The sequence below is a fragment of the Aedes albopictus genome, chromosome 3, assembly GCF_035046485.1.
Source record: "Aedes albopictus strain Foshan chromosome 3, AalbF5, whole genome shotgun sequence".
Lineage (NCBI taxonomy): Eukaryota > Metazoa > Arthropoda > Insecta > Diptera > Culicidae > Aedes > Aedes albopictus.
The window spans coordinates 218,189,606-218,197,814 of NC_085138.1; positions in this window are offsets into that span (position 1 = coordinate 218,189,606).

Below are 8,209 nucleotides of genomic sequence, written 5' to 3' on the forward strand. Positions count from 1 at the left end.
TAGGACGGCAGGGCCTAAACAATTTATGAATCGATTAGGCTTAAATTTTGACAGGGCCTAATACATAGCTTAAATTTTGATAAAACTCTCCTTACCCAGAGCCCACATACCCGAAGCTGCAATCGCGCGGGTATTCAGCACGATCATGTTGAGGGTGACGTGTTTGAAGTTTTCGTAATGGAAATTTCCTTGACTTCCTTGGGCATAAAGCGTATGCACGTTAAATGTCGGTCAACTAAAACTGCAGAATCTCGAAAACGATGCTACATTCTTCATACTACATACTATTCTTGCTTTTTCATCTCTGGTTTACGAGGCATGCGAAAACTCACTCACTTTTTTTTCTTTGATAATGTGCGAAAATTCTTTTGAACCCTGCTTCGGGTTGCAAAAGCAATCATCTTCCATCTCGTAAGTAATTCATCGGGACTAGTAGGGTAAGAAATCTAACTTTGAACTAGTCAAATTGTAATCTTAATTTGAACCAATGGCGGTTCAGTCACAGCTATCTGTTGGCTGAGGAGAGGGTCACAGAAAGTGACCCTTCCCAGTGGCTAATGAGACTCTGTATTAGGACCTCACATCTCAAGGGTCGGCACGCTTATCCTTGCTGTTTCGCGGATTGAGAAAAACATTTGATATTGCCTCTTCACACTCCTGTTTATTACGATACAGTGCATTTCTTTCCCTAGCTATCTACATTCACTCTACTTCACTTCACTTTCTTAATCTAATCTGACCTTCTTTCCTCGGGGCCCCTTTCTCCTGCTGCCATCATCTGTCGATCCTCTCCTTCCTCTCGTACTTCATCTTCTTCTTCAATGTCCTTTGCGGCCGTTGCCATCAGATCGAACCAGGATGTCAGCGACCACTGGAGCACGGGACTCAGATTGGTCATCGGCCTGGAATACCGAATGGCCGGATGGCCGGGTGACCCATTTTAGGGTTAGGTTCCCCTCTATGCTTGTGGTAAAACCACGTTAAAACTACGGGATTCTGTGTGAGGGGGGAGGGGGAATTCCAGATATTATATGGTTCATGGATTTATCTAGATTCTAGATTTCCTGTGTTCTTGGAATCCACTACACACAATAGGAACACATTGGACACTACAAGTACAACGGACTTCACTTGGGCAAATGGCCGTTTCTCAGGTCAATTGAGGATCTCCCCTTTCGCTACCAACGTCTACGTCCATGATTCAGGCAAGGCAGAGGCATCTGGTGGCTAATGTTGAAGGATGATAGTAGCTGCAATGAGTGGAAACAAACAACATAAACACTTTCCTGAATTTTAAATAAACAAACAGACGAAAACAACCAGGCCCCTGGCAGGAATGAATTTTATCGTAGCCAACATCTAACCGCTTTATACTCATATTCGTGTAAATTGAAACGAGCGTGTAATCAACAAACTCTGCTTTGTTTAATGTTTTGAGCCACACACGAAATGCACCTTCACATTGGATGTTTGTTGGGTTGCTTTATTCAACTAATCGCGTGCTCCTCTTCCCGTACATTAATATAAAAGCGAGTTTGAAGTGTTTTGTGATCATTTGAGATGCAAAAATTGATTTTAAAAATTGATCAACAAACCAAAATAAACGTTAAACAAAAAGTTGTTGATGTTTTCGTATCTGACAGTGGGCGCTATTTATTAGCGCCCAGGACATCCTGTCTACCATAATTCCAATGCATTGATATAGGCCGTGTCAGGGGCCTGAAAACAACACTAGATCGCGACAAACTCTCAATGTCCTGCTGAGGGAGTGTTACGAACCGTTACACCATTTCGAAATTCATTAAAAAGACACACTTTTTGGGTTAATATTATCCCAAAACAGTTGATAAATGGCTTCCCGACTAGAAAAATCTATCAAGTTTATAACAAATTGTGTTATGATGTAATAAAAATTTTCTATTACTTATTATGTTATAAACAAGGTGGGTGCAGGATGATGTTAAAATACAACTAAAATTGTAACAAAAAGTACACCGGTCTAATCAAAATAATAACCTATTTTGTTATGATCTGATCAATATTATAACAAAATATGATATAAGTTTTAGCTTCAAGAACACTAGTTCCTATTATATTTTGATACAATTGTACAAAATGATTTTCTGAACGTCAAGTAATTGAAACTAAATTATTTCACAATGAGTTATTAAACAACATTTATAACATATTATGATATAATTGAGATGTAATATTTTATAATAACTTGTGTATATCACAATGAGTTATACATATCAGGGTTTGTTATAATAATGTTATATTTTTGTTAGAATCTTCTAGTCAGGTTTCCGTAATGTAACCTGGAAGCATTGACTTTAAAGGCATTGAATGAAGCGTTTTTTTTTTCATTGAAAATAAGTAATTGAAAAAGCACTACGATTTCACCCATTTCCCCCCAGAGGAAGCACATTTTCGGTGCACTCGTATAGCTCACGCATTGTATCAAACGCAATAAGTGAATACGTTAGTTGAAAGCAAATTCATCGTAGAATCGACCAACAAAATAATATTCCACATTATTTGTCATAAAATTATCAGATTTACGTAATTATTACTTGGGAGATCTTATATATATTTCCATGTGGGTGAAAAAATCAGTCAAAATTCCCGATGCTTCAGAAAGCCACAATTTGGTTCAACTCGTGATTACTAACTCTACCTTAAAATAAAACCACTTTAGGAATAGTTGGCGAGACAATACAGTTTATTTTTGATTACAGCGAAATGCACTTTCTTATATTTTTAACGCGTTTTTACAAAATCCATGTTCATCATATTTTTTGAAACCATCATAACTTTGCCGAACATGAAAAAATTTGAAGGAACTAAAGTTTGTCTTGTAGATAAAGATTTAAATTAAACAGGAAGCACCAACACGAGGTCTAAAAAGTTTTCCATTGAATTAAATTGACCAGACCAGGAATCGGTTTGGCCTAGCTGGCTTGACTGCTAGGCTAATCGAAGACCCGACACTTTGTCGCATTCACATTTTTTTCACAACAAATTTACTTTGGTCATCACGTTGTTACTGGTTAAGGTTGAATTATTCGTCATTAATAACATCGTCATCATTGAAATTTTGAAAGTTTTTCTCTATCAAGACATAAATATTTATAATGAAATTGTATTCACTCTATTCTTTTCCCATCTGGAATACTGAGAATATATTCTAATAACGAACATTTGTGTTCTGAACGAGAAAACTGCTTTCGAAATGATGACGATGATATCAATGACGAATTCTTCAACCTTAACGCAATTTAATTGATGATTTGCGACCGGGTCACAATGCTGTCCCTTCGGCTTTCTCAAAGCTTGGCAGAGTAACATATTGCAAGGAAATAAGCTATTACTAAATTATTCGCTTTTCCCGGCACAAACCCAACAACCAGAGAAGTAGAATTGGTAAAAATGTAACGGTTTTACCGCCAAAGGAACCGCCTCGTGTCAGTGTGCCAAATTGATCGATGAGAGATGTTAACTGTTTGGCCCAGAATGTGTCGTCGGCGACGGCAGCGTACAAGACATACATAGCTTGTTTACATTACTTATGATCATTCCTTTTCTGCATCCCGTGAATTCACAACCGGTGGATTCGTAGGGTTTCACCAATTTGGAAAATTGGAGCCAATGTTGTAGACAGATATATGCTTAAGTAATCAAATGATAGTCAAAAGCATTTATGTATCATGATACTAATACCTATAACATAGGGTCTGGGCCTCAGTGAGTTATTTTGGCTATTACGATCTGCAAGGTTTATTAAAAATATTGTTGTCCTATTGTTGTCCTACAATATAGATTCAAAGCTTTCATTTTAACATAATCTTGGAGAAACTGCGACACAATTTTCGAGCATTTTAAGAAGAAAATGTAGTATTTATATGATGTCAAATGATCTTCAATCCGAGCTAGAGCCATTTGCATTATTAATCGTAACTCATTAAAAAAGGAATTTATTAAAATAACCCCCAAGTACTCTTCGAAAGATATCTCGATAACCAAAGGTTTAATTCAAATAATATTCAAGAACGTTCTACTAGGATGTCGTAACTTTCATTTGGTGGAGATATACGACTGAGAAATTTATTATGATAAACTTTGTCTAAAATTTCAAAAAGTTTAACTGTATAACTCTCAAGTACTTTTCGAAAAGATATTTTGGTAAACAAATGTCCAATCGTAATAAAATAAAATAGGGTTCTACTAGGATGTTGTAGTTTAGCTTTCATTTTGTGCTAATTACTTACTTGATACTTGATGGGCTACAACTCGTAGTGGTGAGTCTACGCCGAATGAAGTATCCGCCTCCGCTGGCCTCGGTCCTGGGCCAATCGCTTCCAGTCGCCCTGAACGTTTAGAGTCCTTAGGTCCTCCTCAACTGCAAAAAGCCAACGTGTGCGCGGCCTTCCACGAAGCCAACGACCCCTTCCTGGTTCTCTGCTGAATATAATTTTAGCTTGTCGTACCTCCGGCATACGAGCTACGTGTCCAGCCCACCGCAGCCTGCCGTGTTGTATTCGCTTCACTATATCCATCTCTTTATATACCTGGTACAATTCGTAGTTCATGCGACGCCGCACTTTACGTTCGAAGACTCCGAAGGCTCTCCGATCAACTTCTTTCAACGTCCACGTTTCATGACCGTATAAAGCGACCGGAAGAGTCAGAGACTTGTACAACGCGAGTTTTGTCTTCGTTTGCAGCCTGCGGGACCTCAGCTGGTTTCGCAGACCGAAAAAGGCCCGATTTGCAGCCGCAATCCGTCTTTTCACCTCGCGGGTAACATCATTATCGCACGTCACTAGAGTACCAAGATGAACAAATTCATCCACAACTTCAAACTTTTCTCCACCTAGCACCACTTCGTCACCACTACCACGGCCGGACCGACGTTGAACACCAGCAATAATGTACTTAGTCTTTGTGGTGTTAATCGTAAGTCCAATCCTCGCAGTCTCCCTCTTAAAAGGTACGAACGCCTCTTCCACGGCCCGACGGTCGATTCCGATGATTTCGATATCGTCCGCGAAGCCCAGGAGCATATGCGACTTCGTGACAATGGTTCCGCTCCTGTGCACACCAGCTCTCCTTATCGCTCCTTCCAGTGCTATGTTGAACAGTAAGTTCGAAAGAGCATCGCCCTGCCTCAGTCCGTCAAAGGTTACGAACGATGACGAAATTTCATCCGCAACCCGTACACTTGATTTCGATCCGTCAAGCGTTGCACGAATCAGTCTAATCAGCTTCGCCCGAAAATCCATGTTCGATCATAATCTGCCATTGCTCGTTTCTCTTCAATGAATCGTACGCCGCCTTGAAATCAATAAACAGATAATGGGTCTGCAAGTTGTACTCCCGAAATTTATCGAGAATCTGCCGCAGGGTGAACATCTGGTCCGTTGTTGATCGGCCCTCACGAAATCCTGCCTGATATTCGCCGACGAAGGACTCCTCAATCGGCCTCAGCCTGTGGAACAGAACTCCGGACAAAATTTTGTACGCTGAATTGAGGAGTGTTATTCCTCTGTAATTCGCGCACTCCAGTCGATGCCCTTTCTTGGAAAGAGGGCAAATGAGACCATCCAACCAACTAGCGGGCAGTTCTTCCTCCTCCCATATCTTCAATATAATACGGTGTGAGAGTTGATACAGCTGCTCACTACCGTGCTTGAGAAGCTTGGCCGGGAGTTCGTCCTTCCCAGCAGCCTTGTTGTTCTTCAGTCCCCTAATGGCTGTCTTGACCTCGTCTAGCGTTGGAGGTTCCACAGCTTCTCCGTCGTCGTCGATTTGAATTCTGTCCGTCGCTCTTCCACTCCCACCGTTCAACAATACCTCAAAGTGCTCTCTCCACCTGGCAGCCACCATTGTCTTGTCTGTCAGCAAGTTTCCATTACGGTCGTTGCACATAACGGGAGAAGGCGCTGTTTTTCTCCGCACGCCATTGAGAGTTTCGTAGAATCTTCACATATCATTCTGTTCTATACTCTCTTGCGCCTGAGCAATAACATTTTCCTCGCGTGCTTTTTTTTCTTTTTGCGGTGGATTCGTTTTTCGGCTGCTCTTGCTTCCCTGTATCCGGCTTCTGGCAACATCATCTCACTTGCCCCGTCTGAACCCGTGATTCATGTGAGTTGATTTCAAGTCAACTGTCAAATGAGCTGAATTCAATTCAGTTTGCTCACGCACCGCACGAGTTGAACAATGTAAACACTTGCTTCAACTGAGATGCATTCAAGAGCATGCAAGTAGACACCCAAATCATTTGCTTAGTCTAAACAGGTCATTCTATTAGATTGAACATGTTGGAGAAGTTTGCAACTCAGATGCTCGTTTCAGTTGAACAGTCTAAACCAGGCGTTCACCTTTCGTTCAAGTCAAGTCAGTTGCTCAACTGAGATGAACGGTGGTGTTTACACGTTCAATTCGCATTCAATTGGGCATTTTCCATTGACTTGAATCAAGTCACTTGCTCCATGTAAACCAGGCTTAACTGGAGCCAAAGGGCTCGGTATGTGCCATGGTAAATGTGGCTAACATACTAGAAGGTCGATAAATGGCGAATGTGTGCCCGTAATACAATAACAAATTGCACGGGAGCCAAAGGGCGCAGTACGAAGAATAGAATAACGAATTGATGATGTACACAAGGCACATCACGCCCCCCCCTCCGAAGAAATACTGCAAGGTGGTACCGGAGAGGAATTTAAGGTGAAGGTGACCTAGGAGAGTGTTTTTAGTGGATAAGCGCACATTCGAATCCCACACAACGTCTTTCAAAGATTTTTCGACTCCTAGAAAGAAAAAAAAAACTGACATCACCTCAATTTGTCGAACTGAGTTGTTTGGTATATGTGACTTGACCGTTGACCCTCCGAGCCTTCTATCAAAAATTCGGTTTTTGGATGAATATACACGGAGAGACGAAACTACCCAAAAGTGAGTTCTTTCCACCCAACTTCGGGGTTGCGTGCGTCAAGCCAATTTTGAGTTGATGGAATCGATGTTTTTGTTGGGTTGTTCCCGCTTGCTTCCATGTGAAAAAAATACCTAATTTTAAGTTTTTTCCACCCAACCGAAATTTTGACTAGGTTGTATTCACTCAAATTTGAGTACTGTGCTAGAAACTCAATTTTGGCTTGACGCACGGAACTGCAAAAGTTGGGCTGTTTCTCTCTTCACTCTCTGACAACAACAGAAAGAGCGCATGAAAAGGGAGATGAAAAAGAACTCAAAATTGAGTTTAAAAGTACCTAATTTTGAGTTTTTCAGTTTCTCCGTGTACGGTATTTCAGTACACTTTGGTGGACTATAGAGGCAAGAAACACACGTTTGTACAAATGAAAAATAAAAGTCTTAAAATAGCTTGTTTTATTCAATGTTATCAACATAGAGTATTTGAAATAATCTAAATTTAATTTTTTCCACAAAAGACACTACACTAAGTTACAAATGTTTTGAAAATTATTTCTAATGAGTCATTTTATTTAATAATATTCCAATGCTAAATTTAAAGACCCCATGACATTCTTTCTGTGCACTTTGATTAAATCTACAACTGCGTTTATGTTGTGCACGCTTTCAATATTTAATGTCAAAAAAAAAAAAACGTAAGAATACGAGAAGATTGAACGGTATCCAGACTATATATCGAAAAGTACACACTTTGATAGTGCGATCGATGATGGTTGGTTGGCAGTGGTTGGCTGCCCGGCAGCCATGCGTTCAAGTCAAGTAGGTTTAAAAAAGATAGGCTGTCGCGTGGCAGATGTGTTCTCTGGAAGTAACACAAGAAGAAAAAAAAAACAGCCAGATGTCTTCTTGAAGACGCGCACCTCGAAAGATCGGGGGACTAGAAGAAACGCGGTGTTTGGGTTGCTATATGGCAGCAGCAGGCAAGAAAAATTGCCGAAAGCAAGATATAGTGCTGTCTCATTCATTCGTTTGCTTTTCGAATTTTGTTTACCTTTTTCGGACATAGACCGTAATATGTATTAATACAAGCTGAAATAAAAATGCCACTTCATGTCAGCTCCTGATGCAGATGGACAATCGAAGATTTATTAAAGTTGATTGATGATTGTCAATATTTACACGGATAGACGCAATAAATCTTTACTCAAAACTACTATAACTTCTTTGCAGGATTCTAACTTGGACAATATTATTTCTATTGTCTTTCAATACCTTC